The sequence below is a fragment of the Physeter macrocephalus genome, chromosome 5 (genome assembly GCF_002837175.3).
Source record: "Physeter macrocephalus isolate SW-GA chromosome 5, ASM283717v5, whole genome shotgun sequence".
NCBI lineage: Eukaryota > Metazoa > Chordata > Mammalia > Artiodactyla > Physeteridae > Physeter > Physeter macrocephalus.
In genome coordinates, this window is record NC_041218.1 from 18722662 (window position 1) to 18744451 (window position 21790).

A 21790-nucleotide genomic window follows, 5' to 3' on the forward strand; every position below is an offset into this window, starting at 1 on the left:
ATGCTAATTGGAGCACATTCCAGGACATTCCACAGCTGGGAGGCTGGGAGCCTGGGATGTCTGGAACCCGCAGGCGGAAGGTGTCCCAGCATGCGTCCCCACGCCAACCACACTTGCCCAAAGATCCCAAAGCACCTTCCAAGGGTGATCTCATGTTCTAACAGGTATTTATTTCAAAATGTTCATCCCTATGATGGCGATGACTCTCTTTTGCATGAATGTCACTTTGATTTTTTCACATAACCTATCTCATGGTAAGAACATCATACTGGAAACCAAGAGCTCAACTACTAATTAGATAGGGAAACCCCTTTCCAACACACAGGGCTGTGAAATTTAACAATGAGGAAGAATGACCCCTCCAATTCCAACTTTTTTTTTTTTTTTTTTTGTGGTATGCGGGCCTCCCTCTGTTGTGGCCTCTCCCGTTGCGGAGCACAGGCTCCGGACGCGCAGGCTCAGCGGCCATGGCTCACGGGCCCAGCCGCTCCGTGGCATGTGGGATCCTCCCAGACCGGGGCGCGAACCCGGTTCCCCTGCATCGGCAGGTGGACGCGCAACCACTGCGCCACCAGGGAAGCCCCAATTCCAACTTTTGAAAGAAGAATACGTAATGTGGGGCCCAGACATATTTCACACGTATTATCGTGTGTGTGTGTGTGTGTGTGTGTGTGTGTGTGTGTGTGTGTGTATCTCATAGTGCTAGTGTTGATGCAGTCTTCAGGACTTCCATTTCCTTATCTATGAAATGGAGATAACACCTGCTTTACAAAGTTCTTACAATTTTGTGGTATTGCCTGGCACATAATAGATGATAAGTGTTTGTTGATAAATACATGGATGGATGAACAAATGTAGTCTTTCTGGGCTTGTTTCCTTAAACTTGCCAAGGTTAATTTACAAAGCAATTTGTAGGATTAAATAACATCAAGAGTTCTCAAAATGCTTTTGACACCTGAAACTAATGTAATGTTGTATGTCAATTATACCTCAATAAAAAAATAAAATGTTTTTGAAAACTAAAAATATATAGATTATTATTCATGAGGCTACTAGAAGAGGTTTCCAGGTATATCAAAACCTCATGAATGGACTTCTCTGGTGGCACAGTGGTTAAGAATCTGCCTGCAAATGCAGGGGACACGGGTTCGAGCCCTGGTCCGGGAAGATTCCACATGCCGCGGAGCAACTAAGCCCCTGCGCCACAACTTCTGAGCCTGTGCTCTAGAGCCCGTGAGCCACAACTACTGAAGCCTGTGTCCCTAGAGCCTGTGCTCCGCAACGAGAGAAGCCACCGCAATGAGAAGCCCATGCACCTCAATGAAGAGTAGCCCCCGCTCGCCGCAACTAGAGAAAGTCCATGCACAGCAATGAAGACCCAACGCAGCCAAAAATAAATAAATTAATTAATTAATTAATTAAAAAGAAAACCAACCTCGTGAGTGTATTTCTCTTCTTATATGCAGTGGGCACTAGACAAATTCCCAGTAGTTATCAGAGAAGAGCTCTGCCCCTCTTGGTTCTTTCTACAACTTGGTTTCTATGTACCACTCTCCTCTCTCTCATTAAAATTATTGATCATGAGTGCTTAAGGTTGGAGAGTTTCAGAGCTTGATCAGATAGATAGCATATAGGTGAAGAGTAGCAGTCCTGGAGTCAAATTGCCTGAAATTGTGCCCTGATTGCATCATTTACTAAGGAACTTAACCCTACTATGTCTTAGTTCATCCATAAAGGGGAGTCACTAGTAGGATCCATTTCATAGGGCTGCCATGAAGGTTGAATAAGATAATGTATGTAAAACATTTAGAGAAATGCCTTGCACATGGGAAAAACTCAATCAATGTTACCTGTAACCATTGTTGGTGCTACAATTATTAAGATCCCTTTGTTAATGGAGCTTGTCTAGCGCATGAGACAGACCATAGTGCAAAGCTGGAGAAATGACACAAGCACTAAATAGGTCACCAGTGGTATGCTATGCGTGCAGAGGCAGGAGACATCTTTATTCACCATCTTCATCACCTCCTCCATGGAATCTCTAGTTTGTCACTGTTCCAACATACACAGAATTTTAAAATTAAAATTAAAAATAATACCCCAGATTTCATCTGAGGAGCACAGAGCCTAATGTGTCTCATGATGGTCACACAATTCTTCCATTAAAGCAGCTCAGTTTGTGAAGCCATATCACACTGTTGGCTCAAATTGAGCTTTTGGTTAAATAAGACCCCCAGAGCCTTTTTACATCAACTGCTGCCAAGTTACATGTTCTCCATCCTGTATTCTTATAATTCATTTTTGGACCTAAAAACAAGACCTTGCATTTATCCTTATTACATTTCATGTTGCTGGTTTTGGCTCAGCACTGCAGCACATCAAGATAATGAATCTTGATTCTGTCAACTATCTTATGTCTTATTTCTATCCCCTCCAGACTTGTGTCACTAGCACATTTGACTAGCATACCTACTACATACTCATGCAAGACACTGATAAAAATGCTGACCAAAACAAGGCTAAGAGAATAGCCCAATATTTCAATTGCAGAACCCTCTGCTTACTTAAATGTGTCCACTAATCACGTGGGGTATGATTGATTAAGCAGCTTTGAACTCATTGAGTGGTATCCTTATTTCACCATTTTATTCAAAATGCCTTGTTGATATCAAGACACACTGGGTCTACAATATTGTTGAATATCATTTTAAACTTCCCTGAAGTGCTGCTATCTCCTTTGAATATGATGAGAATAATCATGTCTATATCCAGATTATCAAAAAAGAACATGGGGATATAGTTTAATAGATTAAGAATAAATTTATGCCATTTAATTATCACTCTTGTAGTCCCATTTTATTTTATTTTTTTTCTGGTACACGGGCCTCTCACTGCCGTGGGCTCTCCCGTTGCGGAGCACAGACTCCGGACGCGCGGGCTCAGCAGCCATGGCTCACGGGCCCAGCCGCTCCGCGGCATGCGGGATCCTCCCGGACCGGGGCACGAACCCGTGTCCCCTGCATCGGCAGGCGGACTCTCAACCACTGCGCCACCAGGGAAGCCCTGTAGTCCCATTTTAGGCTTTAATTTGAAGGGTGCATTTGTTAGGGTATGCTATCTACTGTAAACAAAACAAAACAAAAATGTCTCCCAAATCCCAGTGACTTAAGACAATAGAAATTTATTTCTCACTCACAAGAAGTCATACTAAGTGTTCCTGGTTGACAGGCTGCTTTCCATGTGTCATTCAGGAAATGTTTCTTCCATCTTATGGCTTCACCCTTTTCTTGGTCTTTGGAGTCCTCTGCATTCAGCAGCTAATGGAGAAAAAGGAGAGATTATGACAGGTGCCGTATTTCTGTGGTCCAGGCTGGGAAGTAGTGCATATATCACTGGTTAGAATTCAGTCACATGACCACCTCGACCTGCATGGGAAGTTGGGAAATGCAGTCTAACTATGTGCCCACCAAAAAGAGGAAATGAGTGAGATGAACAGTAAATCCAACTCTATAACAGACAGCAAACATAATTTAGGTGGTACCCACATATTATTCCAGATCAAGTATGGGGCTAAACCTGCCAGTAGAGGAGTTCGATGAATCAAGACTTATAAGAACTGGGTTCTAATACCAAGTCTACCATTTATTGGGTAAATATAGACTTGGACAAGACACAGAACTGTAAGAGTTCTGGGTCCATGAGAGCACAGTCTTAGCTCATTTTATCCATTGCTGTACCACCACCCCTAGCCCAGTGCCTAGCATGTAGTTGGTACAATAAAGATTTGTTCAATTGTTGAGTAAATTAATGAGTAACCTTTCTGGACTCTTTTCCTTATTTCTAAATTTGCTCTACCTACCTTATAGGTTTTCATAAAGAACAAACGTACTGTAGCTGTAAAAATGCTTTAAAAACTAAGACACTGTAAAAATATAGAGTATAACTATTACTCATATTAAGACTGCCATTTGTGTCATATTCCATGGACTGACCTTCTCTGCATTGTTTTCTCTTATTGTACATGGTAGAAAGTAGACAAGCTCAAAAAACCATTTAAGCTAAAGCTCTGCCCACTTATATTTCTCCTATGATTTGAAGCCCAATCACCAATGTCCCTTCTCTAATTAAATTTAAGAAGGAGGCATTGAATTCCTGTTGGTCAGGACATGTGCTAAGATTTGGGGTAACACAAGGACTAATACAACCCATACTAAAATAGATAAAAATACCAGTGCTATAGTTGGGGATCCATCTGACAGCTGTATATACCAGAGAGTACTTGCCTAATTAATAAGAATGTTCAACAGAGAAAAATGAAAAACTTCACTGAAATCAGTAGAAATTATATGTAATTGGAGGCCAGATTACAGATGATCTTATATGCAAGGACAAGGGAATTAAACTTTATGCAACAGGTCTCATGAAGGCCATTGACTGTTGTTAAGCCGGGAAATCACACGGTCAAAGTGGTGTTTTAGAAAGTTGCATCTGAGAGATGGTATCTTATACCACTTGGAGGGAAATGCATTAGAGGGCTACTGCATCAATCTTAGCATGAGGACTTAAGAGTATGGGAAAGAAATAATGAAGCATAGATGAAAGGACTTCTGATTATGATAATATGGCAGGCTAACATAACTTGAAAACTCTTCCTTCAGGTATACATAGGATTTCAGGATAATATATAACAAAAACAATTTTTAAAGCAAACTTAAGATCATAGGAAAGAAGGGGAAATCACAGAGAAGGAAGAATAAAACCAAATAAGTTAGCATACGAACTTATGCTCCATTTGCCCTCAGAATTGGAGTCACAAATCTTCATAACCCTTGGAACTTGGGTCTTAATGACCACAGGAGAGAAACCTGCACAAGATGGGGTGGAAATGAGACTCCCACAGGAAGCCAAGACCCTGTAGACCCGAACCATCCGGGAGAATACTGACCAGAAAAAAAATTCCTAACCAGGACAGCAAGATTACATGAAAATTCATTTGTCTCTCTTTGTGGAAAAAAGTCCTTCCTGAGAATTTGAAACCCTGGACCTGGTCTACACATGAATTTGTTTTTTTAAATTGCCCTACTGGAATGGCCCAGAAACTTCCAAGCTAAGAAATTAATGTAAAAACTGGTCCCTGGCTAGTAATATTTTGGGAGTGTCTGGCAAAATCAATTACAAAAACACTCTAGAGAAACATTCCACAATCCAGAATACAGGTAGTTTAACAAAAATAAGCAATCCCCACACGAGATGAGCTCACAATAAAAGAAATTACAAGACACTGGAGGGACAAATCCATCATGGGCAAGAGTCAATAGAAATTACAGACAACAGAATTCACCTCCATCACCTCCCACTTCCCAAGGAACTGAGCTACTAAAACAACAATCTGAAAGAGAATAGAAAATATGCCTGTTTAGAATGATTGTAGACATTACAAAAGGAAAGAAATCTATGGAAGAAAGAAAGAAAGAAGGAAAGAAAGGCAGGAAGGAAGGAAGGAAAAAAAGGCAGATTTAAAGAATCAAGTAGAAAGTCTGGAAACAAAATACATAGTTACTGAAATTAAAAACTCAATAGATGGACAGTAGATTAGACCTACCTTAAGAAGAATTACTAAACGAGAAGACCAAGCTAAGCAACATACCAGAATGCAGCCTAGGGAAATAATGAGATAGAAAATTTGGAAGGGAAGTTAAGATAGAAAAGGCAGCAAACATGAGAAAGTTCAGTTAAGTCTAAAAGGATTTCTAGAAAAGAAGAGAGAATGGAGCCAAGGTAACACTGGAAAAGGTAATAGTGAGAATTCTCTAATTTGATAAAAAACATGAATCCTCACAGTGAAGCAACACATATAACAATTTGCCAAGGACATCCTCTTTGTGATGTACCCTACCTACCATCAAGCACCATCAGTGAGTGTTCTCTGGGGACTTAAGGCCATCTGGACAGAGCTGTCATTAGCCAAATCAGATGGCCTTGGCCGGAGGACGTCTTGTTTAGCTTTGTTCTTTGAGGAATGGGTAGTGGCGCTCATTTTGCCTCCCTGTACGATACACATGATTTCTCTTTGAAGTGCCTGAGACATAAAAGGAAAAGGAGGGATCCTGCTGCTGAGAACCTCCACTTTCCAGGATCCGTCTGGGGAGCGTGTAGCACGTGGAGCAGCCTGAGGGGAGTGGACAGGGCCGCGGTGCCCCTCTAAGCGTGTGCAATTTTCTGTAGCTCTACACTCTCACGTACATATGTATCTGTACAACGAGGTGGGGTTTTTTGAAGTTTATTTTATTTATTTTTATACAGCAGGTTCTTATTAGTTATCTATTTTATACATATTAGTGTATATATGTCAATCCCAATCTCCCAATTCATCCCACAATGTGTTTTAAATACATAAATGTGCTGTCCTCTTTGCTGGATCACATCCTAAACTGGAATTCGAGATTCTTTTCACAGGCTTTCACTGATCTTACACCTCCATTAAGAGATTTCTGGACTTCATCCTATCTGTTCAGATTGTAATTCAGTTATTATTCTCTGCATTTAAGGGAGACGTTTGGTTTGGGTTTTTGATGTTGGTGGTGATGGTTTTTAAAGCAGAAAGTGACCTCTGCCTTCCCTCCTTTTCCTTTAATAGGCACGTCAAGGAGAAGGATTTACGTTACCATTTCCCATGGCAGGCACCACCATATGCAGTTAGAATCAAGGGCCAAAACCCCCTGAAAAGGGACTTTTTAAAAAGGACTATCACCGACACACCCCATTAACAATTCCCCAGGAAGTAAAAATAGAATCTTTGTAATAGAGTCTGACCGTTTTTTTCCTTTGTGCTTCGTCTAGCTTCACTTGCTCATAGGGTGCCTCGTACAGAGACCTCACACCCGGCACTTCAGACCAGAACTCCCAGGGCAAAATGACCGCTCCGACACCTCAGCTCACGGGCCGTGGGCCGAAGCTCTGCTGCTCGACACTGCAATTCAAGATGGCGGCGACGGGGGCGGCGGGCTGTGTGCAGAGAGGCTGCACGGGCGCTGCAATCTGGAGGCGAGCAGTGCAGCTGTGCCAGCCCCTGAGCGCTCCACCCCTCCCCCGGCTGGCGAGATCCCTGTAAAGCGGCCCCACCCACAGCCTGTCCCGAGAGTGTGTGCTCTAGAGCGTGAGCTCGCACCTCTCCATTCTTTGATCCAAGAGTAAAGCTTTCCTTTGCTTCCGAACCGAACTCTGCCTCGTTCTCTTGGCTCCAAGGACACAGGACAGGAGGACCCTTGTTAGGGCTCAACCTGAAAGTGTCGGTAACAGTATGACACCACATCTGGTCATTCCTCTCCATTCTGGGGTTTTGAGTATGAGTAGCTCTTGTAGATTTCTGATCAGTGTTCTGCTGGATTTTTTTTTCCTTTTAGTGGTACCGTCATGAGTTTCCCAGATGGCACTCATCAGTGTCCCCAAAATATTTCTCCATAGGCTACTGCTCAAGGACTCCATCAGACCCCTCATAACATGGACCCCAGCTGTGCTCTCAGGAGCCAGGTTTCAGAGAACTGTACAGAGCTTCCAGGTTTACACGCAGCACTCCCCCAGGCTAGAAGCTCACTCTCCCCTGGGTACCACACTCCCCGACCAGGGAAGCAGCACAATGCCCAAGAACACTGTCTTATCTCAAGTGACATTTCCGTATTATTCAGTTGTTTCCTCTGAGGGGCTTGTTATATATCCCTACCTCCCAGCAGTGCTCAACCTCAAGCAGCCATGAAATTTTACAAAAAGTTTTAAATTCAACTTTAAAGCCCCTTATGGCAATAGGATGTTGTGTGAATTAAGTCCCAGGAGCAATCTTAGGGACCCCCTAGTACTTGGAATAAGTATATAAACTTGTTTCTGCTAAGAGAATCAAGTTCCACCTAGACACACACACACACACACACACACACACACACACACACATACACACACACAGAGAAAGAGAGAGAGAGGAAAAGAGAGAGAGAGGAGCCATTCCTTTAGGACTGTTTGACTGTTATTTAAATAAGTGAGCTACATGATATGCACACACTCACCAGATTATATGCATATATGGTATTACCACCCAAGTTTAAGTTCTAAGGTTTACTTCAATATTTCACCCCTCTGAACTCAGTTATTCAAATATACTGAATGGTGTTTGTTAATGTGCAATGAGTTTTTCCATCAAGACTCTCCAAATAGACTAATGTGTCTAAATTTTGAATTATGTGCTGTGACGAGGTGACATATCAATATTAAGGCACTTCAAAGAGACGCATTTGTGCTGCATTTATTTGACACCAAATATCTTAATGAAAATCGAAAACAGTGAATCTCAAACACTAATTTTCTACATATCCAGATGGTTGGCATTATATGAAGTGTCTGGGTGGTACAAAATGATTCACTCTTAAAAAATAAAATGAGTAAATTTCCTCATGAATTTTGGAAAGAAAAATCTGGCCACTTTGATAGGATTTTAAGAAATAACTCCTATGAAAGGAGACATTATTTTATCTGATGATTACCTTTGAACACAAAGTTATGTGTGTCCATTTTCTCTGTGAGCCTCCCTCATGCTATGCAGGCTCAAGAATAATTTGTTTCCCTGTGTAATAACCAGCTTTGCTTCTATAAGTCTCTGGTAATGTCACCGTTGCGTATTAGTAGCCCTTTAAATTTTAACAATTTAAAATAAATAATTTTATGGGCTTCCCTGGTGGCGCAGTGGTTGAGAGTCCTCCTGCCGATGCGGGGGACGTGGGTTCGTGCCCCGGTCCGGGGAGATCCCACATGCCGCGGCGCGGCCGGGCCCGTGAGCCATGGCCGCTGAGCCTGCGCGTCCGGAGCCTGTGCTCCGCAACGGGAGAGGCCACAGCAGTCAGAGGCCCGCGTACCGCAAAAAAAAAAAAAAAAAAAAAAAAATTTATATAATATGTTCTATATATGATATTTTATAATATTATAATCTACCAAATTTATAATCTATAAATTATATAATGTAAAGTATTATATAATTACCGTCACTTACATATAATAATTATGTCATAATTTAATATTATGTAGCAGACATTATTAAGCACCCAATATATGTATCACCTTAAAAGATGTACAAAATCTAGTCCTTGACTTCAAGAACTCTACAATTTTATCAGAGAGAGCATTTTGAGTTCTATGGTTTCTGAGAGAGATGTTTTCCCCTAAAGACCACTTGGTTCTTGTCCTATCCCTTATTCCTCCCTGTAGAGGAGTGAGTTACCCGATGTAATTTACAGAGCCCTGGCTGGGATGGGCCGCTTACTTCTTGCCCACTCAGAAGCCCTGTGTCTTCTAAGCCTGCCTGTGACTGGAGAGGAGTCTGTCACATTCTGGGGTTTCATGTATTGGGAAGACTGTTGTTGCAGCACAGCAAAGCACCTTTCTTCAGAACCAGTTTTATTAGTAATAAAATGTTGTTTTGATCTTATCTGCCACTCTCTCCTCTCTCTCCTTCGGTTCAGAACTCAGGTGGAGAGGAGAAGGGTGTAACTTCTTGGGGCCGCCTTCAATCTCAGCAAGGGTAAGACTGGTAACAGGTAATTAGAACACAAAGCTCACTGTGATCAGTGCAGTGTGAGTTCCAACTTGGAGGAGGTCCTTAGCAAAAGAACAGTCACTTCTGTCAAGAGGATTGCAAAGAATCAGAATCGGAGCGGGAACATCCATGCCAGGGACCTCCTGCTTCAGAACTTCTTGTTATAATTTTACATAGAGAGCACATAATTTAATCAATAAATTTCATTATCAATAACTAAATCTATACATAAATAAATTGAGTTAGAGTGTTTTTGTTTCTTGCCACTGGCTGTAAAAATTTAGCATATGATTGTGTGGTGGTCACCAGAGCAAAAAACTGGTGGAGAAAAAAAAAAAAAAAACAACTGATGGGAAATAAAACTAGAGATATAGTTTGGGGATGGAGGCAAAGGATCCTAAACGTATTGTGTGTGTTCGGGTATTTATGCTTCAGGCATTGGGCAGTCATTAAAAGTGTCTGAACAGGAAAATAACCAGCTTTGACGTGTGCTTCAGGAAGATTAATGCGGTAGTGCTGTGTCAGAATACCAGGTGCTGCTCGGTGGGGTGAGACTGGAAGTAGGGAAACCTATTAGGAGATTATGGCATTAAATAATGAGAGAGGAAGTCAGATCTTGAACTAGAGGGTATCAGTGGGTATAAAAAGGAAAGAAGAAACACAAAAGATACATGTTTTCAACAAAATTGACAGAACTTGACTGCTAATCAAATGTGGGACAAAAAAGAGGGAAGAATTAAAGATTCTACCAACATTTTGAGCTGGTGCGATTAGAAAACTCTTAATTAACAGAAATAGGGAGAAGTAAATGTTCAGGAGGGAAAAGAAAAAATTCAGATTTGAACCTATTAAGATCAACACACTGGGAGAACATACGTGTGGAAACTTCCAGCCAGGAGTTGGTGAATCCAGATGGGGAACCATGAGAGTTGTCAGGGTGAGAGAGGAGGCTTCAGAAATGAGTCATAAGGACAGTAGAGTTAAAGCCATGAGACTGAATGAGTTTTCCAAGAGGACATATAGAAGACAGGATGGAGAAGAGGATCAAGGGCAGATTTTTAGGGAAAACTTATCTTTGGAGCTGGAAAAGAAGAGGAAGTGGAGGAGACACAGGGATAAAAGGGGGGATAAGAAAAGTATAAAGGTAAGAATTGCCCAGGCATGGGGACACAGTTGGGGGTGGGGGAACAGGGCCAATCATATAAAGTGACTAAGCAAAATGAAAATAAAACAAAAAACACTGCATTTGGTAACCGGCTGACTATTGACCTTTAACAAATTATTATGGAGGGATAAGAGCTGAAGGCTAATTGCAAGGATTTACAAGGGAGCTGGTGGTATCAGAATGAAGCAGTCGACAAACACGACTTTTTAAAGAAGTTTTATGTTGGAGAGAGAGTGAAGGCACTTGCCCCAGAGGTGTGGGCAGCAGACTGGAGGGCCAGTGGTTTTGTTTATGTTTGTGGGGTTGGTTTTTTCGTTTTTCTTTTTATTTATTTATTTATTTATGTATTTTTTGGTTGGTTGGCTGATTTTGGATAGGAGAAACTTGAATGTGATTACAGTCAGGGAGCAAGATCCAGTGGCAGAGCCAAAGAGAGGAAAGTAAGAGAGACAGCATGTGAAACAGGGCACAGCTTTAGGGCCGGTGGAGGAGCTCCAGTCAAGAAACTACGATGGCAGGTCAGCCTAGAAGGAGGCTGCCAAAGGGGCAGGTGGAAGCTGGAGAGGTAGCATCAGAACCAGGGAGGTCTAGGGTGGACAGATGGAACGATGGGGAGACAAGGGAAATAGACCAGATGCTGGAGGTGACAGTGGATCAGCAATGCAGTGGAACCGAGGCGGTAGGATAGGCGGGTGGGGAGTGAGATTTAGATTTAGATTTTAGAGCAGATTTCCTTTGGGTCTATCTACATCTGGAAATCTCCCCACTCTACACCCCTCAGTCCCTCCCCCACATAAGTGCCAGCCTGTCTGACATATAAAATCCTATGAATCACGAAAGCCAAATGTCTAATTTAATCCTAAAATTACCTTCTACATTGCTACTTTGTAACTTGTGTTGTTCTTAATTATGGTATTAACCAGTCAATGTTTTAACATTTTTTTTAATTCCAGAAGATGGATAAGTCCAAAAAATATATAAATAGACTAATCTGCATTGCTAGTTTCTGTGTTTCCTCAAAAGAAAGTTTGCCAGATAGAAGACATTTTTGAGACATAATCTGTTATCAGTCTAAGTGCCCTAAGTCTGGGTCTTTTAAGAAGCTTAAGTCATGGTGCAGTGCTCGCGCTGCCACTTGCGAAGCCTATTTCTGCTGATAATACCTGACTCTCCCGCTGATGAGGAAAGAACTGGGAAGTTGGAGTCATTGCAGGATGGTTTTGGCAGAAGCTTTTCTGTTTTTCTCCATCATTGCCTGGCCTGGTTGGGAAAACTGAAGGATTGCTTGATGCTCTTTTGCTTTAGTTCTCTTTACTTATCTTCTGATGTTTCTGGTTGTGTGATTTATATTTAGAATCAGACACTTTGGATGCTGGGGTGGATGCAGAGGGAGAAAGAGACCAAGAGACTAAGAGAGAATCGGGATGGGATTTGAATGGGGTTTGGATTCTGGGCTTTTCTGTGAAAGGGACAGTCCCCCAGAACTAAAACTCACTATTTACTTTAAGGGTAGTAAAGTCTCCAGCAGAAACAACAACAGCGACTTCATGGCTTCACATCTGTGAATATTTCTGCTTATGTGGTGCTTTGTGAATCTGTCCAGCGAAAATGCTAGAGAGTTCACAGAGCCTGCCATCCTGGTCATGAGTCTCCTGTCAGACTCTCCATTCAGATGTCTCCATTTAATTATGGCCCCAGCAGCTTTCATTTCTCTCATCAGCAACTTGCCTTACTGTTATGCATGTTGCTGACTTTGCTTCCAGGAGGCAGCAAATCATTTTCCGTATCTCCTTTAGCATCACTCATAGCTCCGCTTAATAGCCCCCCTCCCCTGCTTTGTCCTTGGACCTCGAGGTGGCAGACAAAGTCTGCCAGTTTTATCAGGTATGAAAGTAACTGGGGACTTCTTCAGAAGGCAGAGCCTTGAGGTCAGAGCCCTTTGCACAAGAGCGCTAAGGGCGCCCAGCCAGGAAGAAGGCAGACCCTTGGCCAAGGGGTGGTTTGTGCTGTGCCAGCCCTCCAGGTCTTTCTCACGTGGGCCCCTCAGAGTCCCCAGCTGGACTCAGGACTGCCCTGCATGGGCTGTGTGCTGTGCCCTGGCCCTGGGCTCCCTTCTCCCTTTGGCAGCATTTACCTGCCCCATGTCCTGTTCCTGTCACCACTCTCTAAGGTGAGAAGCACCCAAGGACAGAGGCTAGACAGGTAGCAGTTACAGGGCAACTCGGGATTTGAATAACAGCTCTGCCATTCACTGGCTGAGTGACCTTGGGCAAGTTATGTGACTTCTCTGCCCCCTTCTTCACCTGTAGAAAAGCAGTAATAATACCCCTATGAATAGGGCTTTGTGAAGAATAGTGACTTAAATTGCACGTGAAGCACTCTTTAGTGCCAAATGTGTGTGTTAGTGCCTGAAAAACTTACACCTTCGAGGTGTTAAAAGCGGTCATTGTTTTACGTGTTGTCCCTTCTATTTTTTTTTTTTTATTAATTAATTTATTTTTGGCTGCATTGGGTCTTCGTTGCTGTATGCGGTCTTTCTCTAGCTGCTGAGAGCGGGGGCCACTCTTCGTTGCAGTGCGCGGGCCTCTCAGTGCGGTGGCCTCTCCCGTTGCGGAGCACGGGCTCTAGGTGCGCGGGCTCAGTAGTTGTGGCGCACGGGCCCAGTTGCTCCGCGGCACGTGGGATCCTCCCGGACCGGGGCCCGAACCCGTACCGCCTGCGCTGGCAGGCGGATTCCCAACCACTGCGCCGCCAGGGAAGCCCGAGATAGTCCCTACTATTGATACCTCCTTTTAAGCAAGGAGAATGGAGGCTGGGGGGTTGGGGGGTAGGGCTGCTTAAGAATCATCACAGATTAAAGACTTAATTAATCCAGGAAGCAAGTTGGTCAGAGCTAAACCAGGATTACAGTCATTCTCTACAGTAAATACCAGAGTACAAAGGAAAGAACAGTGCAGTTCACTACCTGCCATTCTATTTGTAGATTTTATTTTTCCCATCCTCGATACAAAGGTTGGTAGCCAATAGGATGTCCATAAAGTAACAAATGTCAGTAAAGAAAATCACAAAAAATGGGACGTTAATCACACTGACTTAGATGATTTACTTCCGAGTGATCCCTCACACATCTCAAAGATGTCTAAATATGACTAAAATTTATTCATTAGGAATAAAAAGCAAAGGCAGGCTTAGATGGGTGAAAGCTGGGCTCTGACGAGTAGACGCTGAGTCACTAATGTTAAGATCTCCCCTTTGCCCTGCACTCATGGCTCAGCAACATCAGTAGAATCTGAACTCATAAGACGGACTTTGTCGGTGATTACCATTATTACTACTACTATCGTGATTATTTGGCGGTTCAGTTTCTGCACCCTTTTCCAGTTTTGAGAAGATTTCTTTTCCTCTTGATGTTTTCTGGGGCAGAAGCTGAAAGCTCCCTCTCCCAGGCTTCCTAGCAGCTGGGACTCAGACTGTGACTGAGGCTCTGCTGTCCGAGGCACCCATGTAGCCTTTGGCTAGTGGCGCAAAGGAAGCAAAGACAAGGAGCAGCCCTGCTGGCCGATGGCAACAGCAGTGTCAACAACGGGGACTTTCTAGCAGCAGCAGTGGCTGGGGAGCCCCAGCTGCACATGTGCCAGGTGACTTCAGAGGGCAAGTTGTGATGTCCATCCAGCAAATGTTACCCTCACTAGATGAGCTCTGGAGCAAGATTTTGGCTGTGGTCCTGGCTGCTGCCACGCCTCATTTGTTCCTGCTCAGTTTCTAAGCCTGGTTCTGAAGTCTGAGAAATACACAATATCCTTTTGTTAAATTTTTTTTCTCTCTGAAATCAACCACATCTCTTTCAGTTGTTTGCAACTATAAAACCCCGGCTAATACAACTGGTGAGACAAGTTTTTACTCTGATGGCTGGGACTGCCAGCCATCTGCCAATTGTCTCCATTCTCATCTTTTGGTAGTGGAACTCCAGATTTTAGCTTCATCCACAGCAGCATCAGGTCCTGATCTTAAAAAGAAAGGGTGTATGCTAATTCTATCATCTGTGTCTTTTCTGGGTCAGTTCAACTCCCCCTCATTATGTGTTGTATTTTCCAGCTTTTTTGCATGCCTGGTAATTTTTTGTTGGATGTTAAACACTGTGAATTTTATCTTGTTAGGTGCTGAATAATTTGGTATTCCTGTAAACATACTTGAGTTTTGTTATGGAATGAGATTAAGTTACTTGGTATATTAGTCTCCTGAGGCTGCTGTAACAAATTACCTCAAATGTAGTGGCTCGAAACAATAGAAATTTATTCTTTAGGCCAGAAGATGTCAGCAGGGCATCTCCAGAGGCTCCAGGGAAAAATCCATTTCTTGCCTCTTCCAGCTTCTGGTGGCACCCAGCATCCCTTGACTACAACACTCCAATCTCTGCCAATTATTTTCCCAGGGCCTTCTCCTCTCTGTGGGTCTGCTTTGCCTCTGCCTCCTTCTTACAAGGACACTTGTGATGGCATTTGGGGCCCACCTGGATAATCCAGGGTGACCTCTTCATCTCAAGATCCCTAACACAGTCACATCTGTAAAAATCCTTTTTTTTCAAACCAGGTAACACTTATAGGTTCCAGGGATTAGGACTTTTATCTTTGGGCCACCGTTCATCCCCTGGAATATAGGTATGATGGTGGGAGGTGGAGCAGCCATCTTGGACTATGAGGTACAGCCCTGCACTGCCTGACCAGACTCTTACATACAGAGAGATACATTTTTATCTTGTTCAAACCACTGTGCTTTTAGATCTCTCTGTTTCTCTCGCTTAACTGGTCCCCAATTAATAGAATTATTTACAAAACATCGTAGTACCATCTCTTTTTGTCCTTTCTGGCTGAGAGACTTGAAAAATGATCCTCTGGGCCACAACAGCAGTCTACAGATAAACCCTCCTCAACAATTCAAAACTAATTTCTAATGGGAATCAGTGCGTATGCATGTGTGTGTGTATCTTTGTGTGTGTGCATGTGTGTGTTGCATAGATCGACAGACATTGTAACTTATTTTTCTTTTAACAAAGTTTCTGAGCACAATAAATAACACTTAATAGCATTATGACATCTAGCTTCTAGTCTAGGTGCCATGAAACTGTGACCTGTGGCCTAAATCTGGCCCTTCACTTGGTTTTGTACAACCCACAAGCTAAGAATGGTTTTCACATTTTTTTAAATAGTAGAAAAAAATCAAAAGACTTTTTTGACATGTGAAAATTATATGAAATTCACATTTCAGTGTCCATATATAAAGTTGTATTAGAACACAGGCATGCTCATTCATTTATACTTGTCTACAGTGGCTTTTATGCTTCAATGGCAGAGTTGAGTAGCTGTGACCAAGACTGTGTGGCCAGCAAAGGCTAAGGTATATGCTATATGGCCCTTGCCAAGAAAGTATCCTGACCCCTATTTTAGTCCAAAGAACACTTTTTAAAGCTTTAGCTCTACCGCTTAATAGGCATTCGGATGGCATTGGTATGTGATATAAAGAGGATCATCATGTAGAACAACAGCAAATAATAGGCACAAGTTCACTCACAGTTCTGGGGCATGTAAACAATAGTGCGTTCACACATCACAGTCAATAGCTGCTGGGCATTGCTGTTCTCCAGGCATTTCAAATCACCATGGAGCACGCAGCCTAATCAAGGTTTTCTACTCACTCAGCCCACCAGATTTGGAATTAGACTATTCTTGAGGTTTCCTCTCACGCCTACCTCCAGAAAGAAAAAGGAGATTCATATTTTTTAAAATTTTGTTTATAAATTGTGTATTGGAATATTTCAAATCTTCAGAATTCAAATTGACCAACAATGCAACCATACTGTAATGATATATGTGCCTCTCTCTTTGATATAGAGAGGGATCTTTCTTCTGTCTCATGCTTTATTCCACGGGTCAAAAGTTTCCGAGAACTGTTGACTAATGAGGGAGAGAATGCTCACTTTATTACTGATTCTAGTAGGATTCTAAGTTAAAAACCCCTAAACTGTATGATCTGTCAGGCTCTGTTCATGTCTAAGGGAGAAGTAACATTTGTCAAGCACTAACTGTTAGGTACAGGACCACGGCTAACTCAAAGGGTGACGTTAATATCCTGTGGTCAGGAAATTGAGGAACAGTGGAATATTATCCTGAATCTCCCACTTTTGAAGACCTCCCTGAGAGAGATAGGAATACTGATTACGAAACCAGAGAAAGCAATATGTTCTCAGCAGAGTTTGGATCCCACATGCAATGTAGGATCCAGGGAGCCAGGCTGAACCCAGGGAATCCTTCTTTTGTTCCATGGAAGAGAGGCCTGAGGAGGTGTATCTGTCAATCTCTGCATCAAGGGCCCAAAATACTGGATTGAGGGAAGGCTCCACCCAGCAGAAGCAAGCCTTGCTTTGAGGCTTAGAGAGGAGCTGGCTGGGCTCTCCACACAGGTGACCGGGTCAGGCCAGGGGCCCCGGAGGAGGGTGTCTGAGGAGTGAGGAAGAGATGACAGGCCTTCCCAGTTCTGAGGAGCAAGATGTGGACCACCTAACCTCATCATCCTCAGAAGTGGAAGAGGAAAAGTCGGGAGAGGGAGTTGACTGCCTCCACCTCTGAGACTCCTTAGTCAAAAGGAGCTGACTGCGGCTTCAGAAGAGAGAAATAGGAGGCAGAAGCCAGATTCCTGGACAGGCACGGGACCTTTATCTCAGCTCACTGATGTCCCCCACAGGCGCAAAGGCTGATAAATGTCCTTAAAGCTGACCAACCACGGCTGGGGGTGGAGGGGTGTGGCCGGGGAGAAGGCGGGGTAGACAGGAGGAGTGTGGAGCTCCCCCTGGAGGCCACAGCCAACTGCAGACCAGAGGCATCCAAGGTTGTTTCCAGCTGACCTTCACAACACTCCTTTGAGGTGGTCTAACTGTGTCCATTTAAGCAAGGAAACTGAGATTAAAAAGGCTAAGAATTTGGGGAGACAATGGGGCATAGTGGAAAAATCATAGGCTTTGGAGTCAAACAAACCTAGGTGACTTAGTCAGCTATTGACTATATTATGTAACCAAGCTACTTTGAAGGGTTTATGTAAAAATAAAGTGAAATCATACTGCATGTGCAAGACTAGCATTAAGTCTGGCATATGGTAGTGTGCGGTAATTTTAGTAATTTTTTTCTTCGTCCAAGGTCACAGGGTCAGTAAGCAGCTACAGGAGCTGGGGTCAATGCCCTGGTCTTCCTGATCCGGAACCCCAGGCATCCTGACCTCGGTGATGACTTCCTCTCAGCTTCCTGAGAGAATAAAACCCAGGTTCCCCTTTAAAAGACCTTTCCCAGTTAAGCTGGTTCATCTTCACATCTAAGAAATAAGATGGTTCCCAAACAACCCCTTTTTAGGGCTAGCGTGCTGTTCTTCCTCACAACCTCTTCACTCTCACCTCCGGGGAGATATAAACACCCCTTGGTGAGGGGCTGGAACTCAGAAGGCTGGCCAGCCTTGCCTTTCCCAGTGATTGTTTTCAGCTCACAAGGGAAACCCTTGAAGGGAATCCCTCTGAGCAGCAAAGTCCACCCCTTTTATGGACAGATTCTCCTGCTGCTGCATAGCAAACCCTGAGCAAATTGTTTTGGCACGCACAAGGCTACAGATATTTTTGTCCAAAAGGCAAACATGTTTCTCTGAATTCATAACAGCAGCTCAGTTTTAAAGGTTTTCCAATCCCATCGAATGCCTCCTCTATCCAGACATTTCTCAAACTTAATAAATAGGAAGAGGCTAAAGCTAAAAAGGGTCCCCCTATTTACAAAAATGATTTGTCCAACTGGCTACTTCTAAACTAGGGTCTTCCAACCTCAGCACTATTGCAATTTTAGATAAGGCTTTTCTTGGCACTGTGGAATGTTCAGCAGCATCCCTGGCCTCTCCCTATTACCTGCCGGTAACACTGCCCCATCCTATCCTCCCAAGTTGTGACAATCAAACATGTCTCCAGACACTGTCAAACGTCCCCGGAGAGTTAAAATCACCCCCCCCGCCACCTGGGAACCACTGCTCTAACAGACCTGGTATGACATTTAAAATGGGTTTTAAGCCTCTGGTTTTTAACCCTTCCTTCCGCACTGGACACCTCAAGTCATTAGTGAGCCAAATGGGAATTTGGGGGTATGCCAAGTATGGATGAATTTAAGGGTGCTGAGAACAGTGGTGCGTAGCATACTACAGAGATGTTCGCCATCTTATTTCTAACTCAGTTAATGTCAGGACAAGAGGACCAGGGTAGGGCACTGAACCAAACGGACCCTAAACTACACGTTAGATGAACAAAGCTTTTCTGAGCTATTAAAATCCCAGGCCGAGATACAGAAACTGCATAGGAACTTCAAGGTACCCTGAATGCACTTCACCTGAGATCTCATTTAATCCCTGTTAGTAATAAAAGATATAGGTGTCATATCTTTTTTAGAGGGAACCAAAACTCGAAAAGGTTAAGTAATTTATCCAAGGTCAGTCGGCTGATAACTGGCAGGGAGGGGCTTAATAACTCAGAGCTGGATGGGATGATAGTTAAAATTAGAGATCAACGAGCGCTCACGTTTGGCCAAGGATTTGAACACATCAATTCTTTTAACCATATTGTTTGGGTTACTCTTATTGTAATATTGGGACAGAGGTCAATTTGGCCTTTCTCATTTAGCGATTTTTCCCATCCTTTCGGGTCAGGCACGGCCCAGATGCTGGATTTGTCTTTTGGATCAAACACAACGTCTTTACTCTTCTAACCGCAGTCCCTCTGACTCCTTCTTCCCTTGATTGGTTAGTATCTAGTGCCCCTGGAGTCACTACGACCCCAGACTGTTGCTAGTTCTGGGCCTGATGTCTCTGCCTCCAGAGCAGCTAGGTTCTCTGACATGAGCCATCCTCTGGAAATTTAGTCCCAGGAGTTAACTGCAAGTCCCATTTCCTACATTCACAGAGAAGTCCAACTGCTCTTCTCGTACTTATCTTATTGAAAAAGCCCCTCCCCTCCAGAAGGTACTGTGGATCAATGGAAGTAAAACTTTAGACAATAGAAAGGAAAGGAAGGCAGGGATGGAATAAGAAGTGGTAATGCAGTAAGGAATGCAAAATACTGAAGACTGCACAACGCAAAACTGGACAGAGGGGAACGCTAAAATCAGAAGATTAGGAGAAGGAAAGCAAAGGGAGGGAGAGTGGTCAAAAGATGGGAAAGAAAGAGATGAGAGAAACTGAGCCAGAAGAAAGGAATATTATAAAGAGAATCTGCCCCAAAGCCATCTTCTTGACTGTTGATTTCTGGTTAGCTTTTTTTTGTTTTTTCCCTTCAATTGAAGTGTAGTTGATTTACAATATTGTGTTAGTGTCAGGTGATTTTTTTTTTAATTGAGATAAAATTGGTATATAACATTATATAAATTTCATGTGTACACCATTATCATATGACACCTGTATACATTATAAAGTGATTACCAGCAAAAATCTAGTAACCAGCCATCACCATACAATGGACCCCCTTCACGCATTTCACCTGCCCCCCCCAACCCTCTTCCCCTCTGGTAACCACCTATCTGTCTTTCCGTATCTATGAGTTTCTGTTTTGATTGTTTGTTTTGGTTTGTTTTCTTCTTTTAGATTCCACATAAAAATGAAATCATACCACATTTGTCTTTTTCAGTCTGACTTATTTCACTTATATAATACCCTCAAGGTCTATCCATGTTGTTGCAAATGGCAAGATCTCATCCTTTTTCAGGCAGTGTAGTATTCCATCGTATATATCCACCACATCTTTGTGCACTCATCCATCGATGAACACTTAGGTTGTTTCCATATCTAGGCTATTATAAATAATGCTGCCATAAAAATGGTTAGCTTTTAATTTGAGCATTTACCTGTGAATAAATGGCAAGATGTCTGTGCACAGCTCATATAGTAAAAACTTCCACTTATTAGAACCCGACCTTTCTAGATTATTAAATTAGCCAGAATGGTTTAGCTGTACTCTAATTTTAGGAGAAAGATGCACACAGAGTAAAAAGCTACTGTTAGGGATTCAAAGAAAAACGCCATGGTGGATCTTCAGTATAGATTCACCCACAGGTAGTGCCAAATGGAACCCCCATCACAAAGTATTGAGGTTGCTTTCCATAAACCACACCAGACAAGTGGCCCTACTACTATAAAATCCTACTTACATGATCAAAATAATCTTCAAACCACTGACTCAAAATCCATAAATATATAACAGTTACCATTTATTGATCACTTACAGTTATTCCTACAGCAATGCTGTAAGGTGAGGACCATCATCCCCGTTGACAGGGACAAAGACATAATGGCCAAGAAAGTTTGAGTAACGTGCCCAAGGTCACACAGCTAGTCACTGGGGTTGGCTCTAGACCCCTCAGTCTTTCCCCTAAGCTGGGTCTACCCCTCCCCCTTCCAACTTCCCCTCCCTGCAACACTGCCATCTGGTTATAGTCAATGCACAGTTTTTGCTAGAGTAGACCAGTAAACTCAGAAATTTTTATCCACAAAGGCTGAAACAAAATCATGCTTTGTGCTCAATTCATAGAATTGTAGAATTCCAGGGCTGGCAGGGACACCAGGTCATGAAGTCCCCTTCTCTTTTTTTGCAGATGAGCCAAACCAGGCTCAGTGAATTGAAAGGTCCAAAGGCACTACAGCTAACTAGAAAATTAAGTCGAATTCCCCATTCTTTAAAAATACACTATTCCTGAGAGTTTTCTTGTGCCCCTGAGGGCACATTCTTCTCTCCCAGAGGGCTGCTTTGCTGCTCTCACACCAACTGTGGGCGCTCTGGAGCCTCCCAAATGCACCATCTTGCGTCCCTCCAGGGTGGGTGGGGCTACAGTAGGAGCAGCCCCCGGGGTTGCTGTTGTGCCGGTTGGGAGGAGCCCCGAGGTCTTTTGGCACAGCTTTGCTCAGAAGCTATGCGGCAAAAACAAAATCAGCAGTTCCCAGCTCCCTGCTTGATACTATTACTTTTATAATCTATGGTTCCCTTT